The sequence below is a fragment of the Oncorhynchus masou genome, chromosome 2 (assembly GCF_036934945.1).
Source record: "Oncorhynchus masou masou isolate Uvic2021 chromosome 2, UVic_Omas_1.1, whole genome shotgun sequence".
Lineage (NCBI taxonomy): Eukaryota > Metazoa > Chordata > Actinopteri > Salmoniformes > Salmonidae > Oncorhynchus > Oncorhynchus masou.
Genome location: NC_088213.1, coordinates 8,770,061 through 8,782,755, shown reverse-complemented (window position 1 = coordinate 8,782,755; position 12,695 = coordinate 8,770,061). Strand labels below are relative to the sequence as shown.

The 12,695-nt window shown below is 46.2% G+C and overlaps 1 pseudogene; it reads left to right on the top strand.

Moving 5' to 3' along the window:
* The window catches only part of LOC135552440 (high affinity cAMP-specific and IBMX-insensitive 3',5'-cyclic phosphodiesterase 8A-like), a 90,962-nt pseudogene that overhangs the window by 49,411 nt on the left and 28,856 nt on the right, over positions 1-12,695 (top strand).

Genomic DNA, 12,695 nt, shown 5'->3' with positions numbered 1-12,695 from the left:
CTGTAAAAACATTATTCTAAATTATCCTTTATTTATGTTTACACACTTTTGTTATTTGTCTATTTCAACATGTATTTGTTGACAATGTTGCTGGTCAAATGGTGGTGGTATGTTGTTGTTATAGCCTTGTGAGAAAGGCCGCCGTAGGCATGACATGTGCTCTCAAGAAGACAGGCTATGTGCTCACTGCCCACAAAATGAGGTGGAAACTGAGCTGCACTTGTGTTGCTCCTGCCCAATGTATGACCATATTAGTTGTTATGTTGTGTTGCACAGATCCACAAAGAATTCCGAAAACAAATCCAATTTTGAAAAACTCCCATATCTACTGGGTGAAATTCCACAGTGTGCCATCAGAGCAGCAAGATTTGAGGCCTGTTGCCACGAGAAAGGTTACCAGTGAAAAGAACACGCACCATTGTAAATACAACCCATATCGATGCTTATTTATTTTTATGTCAGTGTCCTTTACCATTTGTACATGTTTTGCCTGTATATATATGTATATAATTGACATTTGTCATGCTGTATTGCTGCCATTGTTGTTGTCTGTATGTGTGATTGCTACCATGTTAATTGTTATTGTTTATTTCACCATGTTGTGTATGATCTACCATGTTGTTGTTACATGTTACCCATGCCAATAAAGCCCTTGAATTGTTATTGAATTGTTGAATACTCACTAGTTGTGATGTGAGTTTGCTACGTTGTTGTCTTTAAAATAATGTCGTGTTGTGTTGATTCTGTTGTGATGTGTGTTTTGTCCATTATATTGTATTTATGTTTTCCTCTTGCAGGAGGTCTTTTTGCCTTTTGGTCAATCAGCTATTGATAAGTCATGGACAATATAGACACAGATATTAAGAGATATATTATACACTAATAAATTAAAGTTATTCAAGTATAAATGACCAAAGTTCTGTAATAATGTTGGAGTGATTAAAAATGTCAATTACAAAAGTAGAATGTTCTTTCTACAGGCTCTGTACACATGTCTAAATGATATTATTATATCTGAGAGGTGAATTGTCAACTATATCCTCCCTCATTATTAATTTGTTATCTTCCTCTCCTCTCCTCTCCTTCCTCCCTATCTCTCCCTCCCCTCCCTCCCTCTCCTCTCTCCTCCCTCCCTATCTCTCCTCCCTCCCTATCTCTCTCCCTCCCTCCCTATCTCTCTCTCTCCCTCCCTCCCTATCTCTCCCTCCCTCCCTATCTCTCCTCCCTCCCTATCTCTCTCCCTCCCTCCCTATCTCCTCCCCTCCCCATCCCTCTCCTCCTCTCATCCCTCTCCTCCTCCCTATCTCTCCTCCCTCCTCCCTATCTCTCCTCCTCCCTATCTCTCTCTCCCTATCTCTCTTCCCTTCCTCCCCTCCTCCCTCCCTAGAAGAACCCTCTTGCCCCTCTCCCTCTCTCATGCTCTCCTCCCCTCCCCCATCGCCCCCTCCTCCCCATCTCCTCCTCCTACTCCCTGCTCCCCTCCCCTCCCCCTCTCTCTCCTACAGTGGAGGGTGAGGGCTGTTCACCTCCTATGTCTCCCCATCAGTGGAGGGTCCTGTCCAACAAAATGTCCAGAAGATCTCACCTGTGATCGGACAGGGAAAGTGAAGTACTGTTCACGTCATATGTCTCAATAAAATCAGTGGAGGGCCATAGCTGATCACCAATGTCTCAATAAAATACATTCAGGTGGGTTTTCATTAGTTTCATTAGTCTCAATAAAATAATGGTTTGATGGCTGTTCACGTCAAACAGTCTCAGATGGAAAATACAGTGGAGGGTGGGGGAACATGTTCACGTCATATGGGATTTTCAATAAAATACAGTGGAGGGTCAGAAAAGGTACAGTCCAGACACAGTTATGTCTCAATAAAATACAGTTAGGAGGGTGAGTACAGTTCACGTCATATGACTCAATAAAATACAGTGGAGCCACAGACACAGTTCACAGACACGGTACGGACTCAATAGAAACACAGTGGAGACACAGACACAGTTAGAGTCATATATCTCAATAAAATACAGTGGAGAGTGAGGCACAGTTCCACACGTCATATGTCTCAATAAAATACAGTGGAGGGTGAGGGCTGTAGAGACATGGCTACCGACACAGTCTCAATAAAATACAGTGGACAGACAGAGAGACAGCGTCATATGTCTCAATAAAATGATCAGTGTGTTATCATGTTCCGTCTGTATGTCTCAATAAAATACAGTGGATCTCTAATGATGCCTGATTCACGTTTTTTTATGTATCTCATACAGTGGAGGCTGAGGCTGTTCCCCCTTGTGTCTCCAATGCCTCTGACAGTATTTGTTCCCCTCTAGGAAATGATTTGTTGGTGGTCAAATGGTTCCTCCCAGAGAAGACAAAAATATTCTAAAGATTTTCTTGGCACAATATATTTTGTTAATCTATCATCAGCTCTGTATTCCATAATGTCCCCCCTGATCTTTTGTTCAACAGTAAAATCAGACACTCTCTCCCGTCCTCTCTCTCCCCTCTCCTCTCCCCACTTACATGATCAGAATAAGGTAAGAGGCTGATTGCTGAACATCAACAGATCATAGGGAAGGATAAAGAGTTATTTGTTGTCACCTGATTATGTTCTGTTCTCTGTCATACCTCTGTCTGTCCCTCTGTCATCTCTGTCTCTCTGTCCCCTCTGTCCCTCTGTCTGTCTGTCCCTCTGATGAGACACTGTCCCTCTGTCTGTCCCTCAGAGACTGTCACAGGCAGACAGAGGGAACAGTCTGTCTCTCTGTCAGACACCGCACCAGGGGTGTCCCTCTGTCTCTCTGTCCCTTTGGTCTCTCTAAAGGTGTGGTTATTGTCTCTCTGTCTGTCTCTCTGTCTGTCCCTCTGTCTGTCCCTCTGTATAGACTACAGCCTTCTGTTTCTGTCTGTCTCAGTTGGTCTGTCTCTCTGTCTGTCTCAGTTGGTCTGGCAGTAACATCAATGTCTCTCTGTCTGTCCATCAATGTGGTACTCAGTCTGGTCCCAGTCTGTCATCGTTCAATCTCTGAGGATCATGCATTAGGCTGCAAAGAGAGGTATATTACCGGAGTTTACCAGTAAACTACCAGGATTTCAAGGATTCAGTGGCACTTCAGATTATCACAGGTGTCTGTAATATCTTTTGGCCCTCTGTGTGAATTTACGTGGAAAATAAATTAAATAATTACATAAGATGGTTGTAAAATATTTTAGAAAATAAATAAATAGAATAATAAAGCTGCAAAAAAACATTATTCTAAATTTATCTTATTTATGTTTACACACTATTTATTTGTCTATTTCACATATTTGTTGACAATGTGTTAGTCAAACTGGTAGAAAAGTGAGCATAGTCTTGTTATTGAGAAAGGTCATAGGTAGACATGGCTCTCAAGAGAAGACAGGCTATGTGCTCACTGCCCACAAAATGAGGTGGAAACTGGAGTCAACTTCCTAACCTCCTGCCCAATGTATGACCATATTAGAGAGACATATTTCAGATTACATCCACAAAGAATTCGCGAAAAACAAACTGAAAAATTCCCCATATCTACTGGGGTGAATCTATACAGTGTGCCATCAGAGCAGCAAGATTTCCAGACCAATGCTGAGAAAAGGGCAAACCTCTGTCTGTCTCTCTGTCTCTCTCTCTGTCTGTCCCTCTGTCTGTCCCTCTGTCTGTCTGTCCCTCTGTCTGTCCCTCTGTCTGTCCCTCTGTCTGTCTCTCTGTCTGTCTGTCCCTCTGTCTGTCCCTCTGTCTGTCCCTCTGTCTGTCCCTCTGTCTGTCCCTCTGTCTGTCTCTCTGTCTGTCCCTCTGTCTGTCTCTCTGTCTGTCCCTTTACTCTCCCCTCTAGACATCCAGTGAACGGGTGCAGGCAGAGTCTCAGACAGGTACTTACTCTCTCTCTCTCTCTCTCTCTTTCTCTCTCTCTCTCTCTCTTTCTCTCTCTCTCTCCACTCCCTGCCACTCTTTCTCTCTCTACACTCCCTGCCTCTCTCTCTCTCTCTCTCTCTCTCTCTCTCTCTCTCTCTCTCTCTCTCTCTCTCTCTCTCTCTCTCTCTCTCTCTCTCTCTCTCTCTCTCTCTCTCTGTCTCTCTCTCTCTCTCTCTCTCTCTCTCTCTCTCTCTCTCTCTCTCTCTGTCTCTCTCTCCCTTTCTCTCTCTCGCTCTCTCACCCTTCTCTCTCTCTCTCTCTCTCTCTCTCTCTCTCTACACTCCTGCCTCTCTCTCTCTACACTCCCTGCCTCTCTCTCTCTCTACACTCCCTGCCACTCTCTCTCTCTACACTCCCTGCCTCTCTCTCTCTACACTCCCTGCCTCTCTCTCTCTACACTCCCTGCCACTCTTTCTCTCTCTACACTCCCTGCCACTCTCTCTCTCTCTCTCTCTCTCTCTCTCTCTCTCTCTCTCTCTGTCTCTCTGCCTCTCTCTCTCTCTGTCTCCCTGCCTCTCTCTCTCTCTGTCTCTCTCTGTCTCTCTCTCTGTCTCTCTCTCTCTCTCTGTCTCCCTGCCTCTCTCTCTCTCTCATGTTTTACTACAATGCATACAAGCTAAAGTTAAGGAAGAGTAATGGAGTATTATCTAATGCATGTTTAGACGGTGTCTACCAGTTACTGATGTTATCCTTGAAAAAGCGTGGGAGAAGAAATTACCACTGACACAGGGTCAGCTGTTTGTTCATCCCCATAATGGTTAAGGTTAAGATTGGAATAAGTGGAAACCTCTATCCCTAACCTGATCCCAGATCAGTGGTAAGGGAAAACCTCTACCCCTAACCTGATCCCAGATCAGTGGTAAGGGAAACCTGATCCCAGATCAGTGGTAAGGGGAAACCTCTACCCCTAACCTGATCCCAGATCAGTGGTAAGGGAAACCTGATCCCAGATCAGTGGTAAGGGGAAACCTCTACCCCTAACCTGATCCCAGATCAGTGATAAGGGGAAACCTCTACCCCTAACCTGATCCCAGATCAGTGATAAGGGGAAACCTCTACCCCTAACCTGATCCCAGATCAGTGGTAAGGGGAAACCTGATCCCAGATCAGTGGTAAGGGGAAACCTCTACCCCTAACCTGATCCCAGATCAGTGATAAGGGAAACCTCTAACCTGATCCCAGATCAGTGATAAGGGGAAACCTCTAACCTGATCCCAGATCAGTGATAAGGGGAAACCTCTACCCTGATCCCAGATCAGTGGTAAGGGGAAACCTCTACCCTGATCCCAGATCAGTGGTAAGGAGAAACCTCTAACCTTGTAGTATAACAGAGGCAGTAGGGTATGTGTTATTGTCCTGCCAGTTGGCTGGTTGACCTGTGTGTCAGATGTGTTCCTCTCCCATGACAACCACTCATGTAACTAGAAGGTTGACCTGTGTGTCAAGATGTGTTCCTCTCCCATGACAACCACTCATGTAACTAGAAGGTTAACCTGTGGGTCAAGATGTGTTCCTCTCCCATGACAACCACTCATGTAACTAGAAGGTTGACCTCTGTGTTTTGGGTTGACTTCCCTTGTGGGGGTCAGAAGTCTTCACAAGGAAGTAAAACCAGGACAATTCGGACAACTGGGACATGTTTCCAGTCCCCACCAAGAAAAATGCTATTTTTAGGCTTAGTGGTTAGGTTTAAGGTTTAAATTAGGGATTGGGTTTAGGGTTAGGAGTTAGGTTAAGGGGTTAGGTTTAGGGTTTAAATTAGGGATTGGGCTTAGGGTTAGGAGTTAGGTTAAGGGGTTAGGTTTAGGGTTTAAATCAGGGATTGGGTTTAGGGTTAGGAGTTAGGTTAAGGGGTTAGGTTTAGGGTTTAAATTAGGGATTGGGTTTAGGGTTAGGAGTTAGGTTAAGGGGTTAGGTTTAGGGTTTAAATTAGGGATTGGGTTTAGGGTTAGGAGTTAGGTTAAGGGGTTAGGTTTAGGGTTTAAATTAGGGATTGGGTTTAGGGTTAGGAGTTAGGTTAAGGGGTTAGGTTTAGGGTTTAAATCAGGGATTGGGTTTAGGGTTAGGAGTTAGGTTAAGGGGTTTAGGGAAAGTAGGATTTTGAATGGGAATCAATTGTTTGGTCTCCACAAGGATAGCATAACAAACGTGTGTGTGTGTGTGCATGTGTGTGTGTGCGTGTGTGTGTGTGTTTCTCCCCTCCCTAGACATCCAGTCCAGTAAGCATAAGGACCGGAGGAAAGGCTCGTTGGACGTCAGATCGACTACGTCTCGAGGGAGCGATGGTGAGAGGGGAGGGAGGGAGGGAGGGAGGGAGGAGGGGGAGGGATGGTGGGAGGGAGCGATGGTGAGAGGAGAGGGAGGGAGGGAGGGAGATGGTGGGAGGGAGCGATGGTGAGAGGAGGGAGGGAGGGAGGGAGGGATGGAGGGAGGGAGGGAGGGAGGGAGGGATGGTGAGAGGAGGGGAGGGAGGGAGGGATGGTGAGAGGAGAGGAGGGAGGGAGGGATGGTGAGAGGGGAGGGATGGTGAGAGGAGGGGGAGGGAGGGAGGGATGGTGAGAGGAGAGGAGGGAGGGAGGGAGGGATGGTGAGAGGAGAGGGACGGAGGGAGGGTGGGAGGGATGGATGGTGAGAGGAGGGGAGGGAGGGAGGGATGGTGAGGGAGGAGAGGGAGGGAGGGAGGGAGGGAGGTGAGAGGAGAGGAGGAGGGATGGAGAGGGAGGGGATGGAGGAGGAGGGAGGAAGGAGGGATGGTGAAGGGAGGGAGGGAGGGATGAGTGAGAGGAGAGGAAGAAGGAGGACGAGGGAGGAATAGTGAAGAGAGAGGAGGGAGGGAGAGGGAGGAATGGTGAGGAGGAGAAGGGAGGAGGAGGGGAGGAGGGAGGGGAGGGAGGGAGGGGTGGGAGGGGATGGTGAGAGGAGAGGAGGGAGGGAGGGGATGGGTGGAGAGGAGGGAGGGAGGGGGATGGGGGGAGAAGAGAGGAGGGAGGGAGGGAAGTGGTGAGAGGGGAAGGGAGGGAGGGAGGGAGGGAAGGTGAGAGGAAAGGAGGGAGGGATGGAGGGAGGGAGAGGGAGGAGAGGGAGGGAGGGGGAGGGGAGGGAGGAGGAGGAGGGAGGAGGAGGGACAGGAGAGGGTGGAACTAGACAAATAATTTCATGGAGGGAGGGATGGTGGGACGCATCTTTGGAGGGAGGAGAGGAGGGAGGGAGGGAAGGCGGAGAGAGGAGAGGAGGGATGGAGGGGGTGAGAGGAGGAGGGAGGGAGGAGGAGGAGAGGGGGAGGGAGGGGGAGGGAGGCCTGGGACAGAGAGAGAGACTGTGGAACTATTCTAGAGAACAGAGTTACAAATGAACATGATCACTATTACCTACTTGTTTATTGACACATCTGGAGATGGATACTGATCATGACATGTTGACTAGTGAGGAACAAGCCATGTCGTGCGTCTACGGGGTCGTTCTTCCTCTCCTCGTCTTCCTCTCCTCGTCTCCTCGCCTCCTTCTGCCTTCCTCTCCTCATCTTCCTCTCCACGTTTCTCCTCGTCTTCCTCTCCACGTCTCTCCTCGCCTTCCTCTCCTCATCTTCCTCTCCGCTTTCTCCTCGACTTCCTCTCCATGTCTCTCCGTCTCCTCTCTCATCTTCCTCTCCACGCCTCTCCTCGCTCTCCTCTCCCTCGCCCTCTCTCCACGTCTTCCTCATCTTCCTCTCCCCATCTTCCTCTCCACGTTTCTCCCCGTCACTAGTAAAACAGTCCTGTGTTATTGGCTGCTGAACGTATCAGTTGGTGGTTGAGTTTGTCCTCATGTTTCCAGGCAGTTCCCAGAGAAGACACTCCTCCATGGCCAGAATCCACTCCATGACCATCGAAGCTCCAATCACCAAGGTGCCTATGTTTCATACAATGACTTACACAACTCTGTCATTTACTACACAGGCATACAGTCATATAGTCATATAGGATATCTGTGGTAGTTCTGTCACATGACCACTCCGTCCTCAAGGTTCTGTCACATGACCACTCCTAGTCCTCAAGGTTCTGTCACATGACCACTCCTAGTCCTCAAGGTTCTGTCACATGACCACTTCTAGTCCTCAAGGTTCTGTCACATGACCACTCCTAGTCCTCAAGGTTCTGTCACATGACCACTCCTAGTCCTCAAGGTTCTGTCACATGACCACTCCTAGTCCTCAAGGTTCTGTCACATCACCACTCCTAGTCCTCAAGGTTCTGTCACATGACCACTCCTAGTCCTCAAGGTTCTGTCACATGACCACTCCTAGGCCTCAAGGTTCTGTCACATGGCCACTCCGAGTCCCCAAGGTTCTGTCACATGACCACTCCGTGTCCCCAAGATTCTGTCACATGACACTAGTCAATCCATGTAGCTGTTCCCTCCTAGAATAAAGCAATGGAGGAGCTGCTGATGTGTGTGTTGATATGTCTGTCTGTCTGTCTGTCTGTCTGTCTGTCTGTCTGTCCGTCTGTCTGTCTGTCTGCCTGTCTGTCCCTCTGTCTGTCCCCTGTCCGTCTGTCTGTCTGTCTGTCTGTCTGTCTGTCTGTCTGTCTGTCTGTCTGTCTGTCTGTCTGCCTGCCTGCCTGCCTGTCTGTCTGTCTGTCTGTCTGTCTGTCTGTCTGTCCGTCTGTCCGTCTGTCTGCCCGTCTGTCCCTCTGTCTGTCCCCCTGTCTCCTCTGTCTGTCTGTCTGTCTGTCTGTCTGTCTCTCTGCCTGCCTGTCTGCCTGCCTGTCTGTCTGTCTGTCTGTCCTCTGTCTGTCTGTCTCTCTGTCTGCCTGCCTGTCTGTCTGTCTGTCTGTCCGTCTGTCCTCTGTCCGTCTGTCCGTCTGTCCCTCTGTCCTCTCACCTGTCTGTCTGTCTGTCTGTCTGTCTGTCTGTCTGTCTGTCTGTCTGTCTGTCTGTCTGTCTGTCTGTCTGTCTGTCTGTCCGTCCGTCCACCGCCACCCGTCCGTCCGTCCGTCCGTCCGTCCGTCCGTCCCGTCCGTCCGTCCGTCCGTATTCCGTCCGTTCCGGTCCTCTGTCTGTCTGTCTGTCTGTCTGTCTGTCTGTCTGTCTGTCTGTCTGTTTTGTCTGTCTGTCCGTCTCACCCGTCTCGTCCGTCCGTCCGTCTGTCCTCTGTCTGTCTGAGAACAAGTTGTAATAAATGTTTCTGTCTGTCCTCTGCTCTTTATGTCATTCAGGTTTTATTGTGTTCAGGGTCTCTCTCTCTCTAACCAGGATACTTTCTCTCATTATCCCATGATATCTTTCTCTCTCCTCATGTCTCTCTCTATCTAAAACATGTATCTTTCTCTGCATCTAACCATGATATCTTTCCATCCCCTATCTGTATGATATCTTTCTCAACCTATCTAACCTACTTTATCATTCAGGATATTTTATTGTGTTGCCATGATATCTTTCTCTCTCTCTATCTAACCATGATATCTTTCTCTCTATCTAACCATGATATCTTTCTCTCTATCTAACCATGATATCTTTCTCTCTATCTAACCATGATATCTTTCTCTCTATCTAACCATGATATCTTTCTCTCTCTCTATCTAACCATGATATATTTATCTCTATCTCCAACCAATGATATCTTTTTCTCTCTATCTAACCATGATATCTTTATCTCTATCTAACCATGATATCTTTCTTTCTCTATCTAACCATGATATCTTTTCTCTCTATCTAACCATGATATCTTTCTCTCTATCTAACCATGATATCTTTCTCTCTATCTAACCATGATATCTTTCTCTCTATCTAACCATGATATCTTTATCTCTCTATCTAACCATGATATCTTCTCTCTATCTAACCATGATATATTTTCTCTCATCTAACCATGATATCTTTCTCTCTATCTAACCATGATATCTTTCTCTCTCTAACCATGATATCTTTCTCTCTATCTAACCATGATATCTTTCTCTCTATCTAACCATGATATCTTTCTCTCTATCTAACCATGATATCTTTCTCTCTATCTAACCATGATATCTTTCTCTCCACATCTAACCATGATATCTTTCTTTCTCTCTATCTAACCATGATATCTTTCTCTCTATCTAACCATGATATCTTTTCTCTCTATCTAACCATGATATCTTTCTCTCTATCTAACCATGATATCTTTCTCTATCTAACCATGATATCTTTCTTCTCATCTCAAACCATGATATCTTTCTCTCTCATCTAACCATGATATCTTTCTCTCTCTCTAACCATGATATCTTTTCTCATCTAACCATGATATCTTTCTCTCTATCTAACATGATATCTTTCTTTCTTTCTATCTAACCATGATATCTTTCTCTCTATCTAACCAGGATATCTTTCTCTCTATCTAACCATGATATCTTTCTCTCTCTATCTAACCATGATATATCTTTCTCTCTCTCTAACCATGATATCTTTCTCTCTCTCTAACCATGATATATTTCTTACTCTCTCTCTAACCATGATATATTTCTTCTCTCTATCTAACCATGATATATTTCTCATCTAACCATGATATCTTTCTCTCTCTCAAACCATGATATCTTTCTCTCTCTAACCATGATATCTTTCTCTCTCTAACCATATCTTTCTTCTATCTAACCATGATATCTTTCTCTCCTATCTAACCATGATATCTTTCTTTCTCTATCTAACCATGATATCTTCCTCTATCTAACCATGATATCTTTCTCTCTATCTAATCTTTCTCATCAAACCATATCTTTCTCTCTCTCTAACCATGATATCTTTCTTCTCTCTCTCAAACCATATCTTTCTCTCAAACATATCTTTCTCTCTCTAATGATATCTTTCTTCTCTAACCAGGATATCTTTCTCTCTATCTAACCATGATATCTTTCTCTCTATCTAACCATGATATCTCTATTTACCTTTCTCTCTCAACCATGATATCTTTCTCTCTGATCAACCATCATATCAACTTTCTCTCTCTCTAACCAGGATATCTTTCTCTCTATCTAACCAGGATATCTTTCTCTCTATCTAAGGATGATATCTTTCTCTCTCTCTAACCATGATATCTTTCTCTCTATCTCATGATATCTTCTCTCATCTAACCATGGAATCTTTCTCTCTATCTAACCATGATAGGTTCTTCTAACCAGGATATCGGGGGTTAGGGGTCTAACCAGGATATCTCTTCTCCTCTAACCATGATATCTTTCTCTATCTCACCATGATATCTTTCTCTCTATCTAACCATGATATCTTTCTCTCTATCTAACCATGATACCTTCTCTCTAACCATGATATCTTTCTTCTCTCTCTCTAACCAGGATATCTTTCTCTCTATCTAACCAGGATATCTTTCTCTCTCTATCTAACCATGATATCTTTCTCTCTATCTAACCATGATATCTTTCTCTCCTATCTAACCATGATATCTTTCTCTCTATCTAACCATGATATCTTTCTCTCATCTAACCATGATATCTTTCTCTCTATCTAACCATGATATCTTTCTCTATCTAACCATGATATCTTTCTCTCTATCTAACCATGATATCTTTCTCTCTATCTAACCATGATATCTTTCTCTCTATCTAACCATGATATCTTTCTCTCTATCTAACCATGATATCTTTCTCTCTATCTAACCATGATATCTTTCTTCTCTCTGACCATGATATCTGTGTTACCATTCACCCTCCAGGTGATCAACATCATCAACGCAGCCAGGAGTCTAGTCCAATGCCCGTAGCAGAGGCCCTGGACCGGGTCCTGGAGATCCTGAGGACCACAGAGCTCTACTCTCCTCAGCTGGGCACTAAGGAGGAAGACCCTCATACTAACGACCTGGTGGGAGGACTGATGACCCGGTAAAGGTCGTGGGGGGTTAGGGGTCAATAGATGCAGAGCTCTACTCTCCTCAGCTGGGCACTAAGGAGGAAGACCCTCATACTAACGACCTGGTGGGAGGACTGATGAAGTAAAGGTCGGGGTTAGGGGTCAATAGATGCAGAGCTCTACTCTCCTCAGCTGGGCACTAAGGAGGAAGACCCTCATACTAACGACCTGGTGGGAGGACTGATGACGGTAAGGTCGGGGGTTAGGGGTCAATAGATGCAGAGCTCTACTCTCCTCAGCTGGGCACCAAGGAGGAAGACCCTCATACTAACGACCTGGTGGGAGGACTGATGACGGTAAAGGTCGGGGGTTAGGGGTCAATAGATGCAGAGCTCTACTCTCAGCTGGGCACTAAGGAGGAAGACCCTCATACTAACGACCTGGTGGGAGGACTGATGACGGTAAAGGTCGGGGTTAGGGGTCAATAGATGCAGAGCTCTACTCTCCTCAGCTGGGCACTAAGGAGGAAGACCCTCATACTAACGACCTGGTGGGAGGACTGATGACGGTAAAGGTCGGGGGTTAGGGGTCAATAGATGCAGAGCTCTACTCTCCTCAGCTGGGCACTAAGGAGGAAGACCCTCATACTAACGACCTGGTGGGAGGACTGATGACGGTAAAGGTCGGGGGTTAGGGGTCAATAGATGCAGAGCTCTACTCTCCTCAGCTGGGCACTAAGGAGGAAGACCCTCCATACTAACGACCTGGTGGGAGGACTGATGACGGTAAAGGTCGGGGTTAGGGGTCAATAGATGCAGAGCTCTACTCTCCTCAGCTGGGCACTAAGGAGGAAGACCCTCATACTAACGACCTGGTGGGAGGACTGATGACGGTAAAGGTCGGGGGTTAGGGGTCAATAGATGCAGAGCTCTACTCTCCTCAGCTGGGCACTAA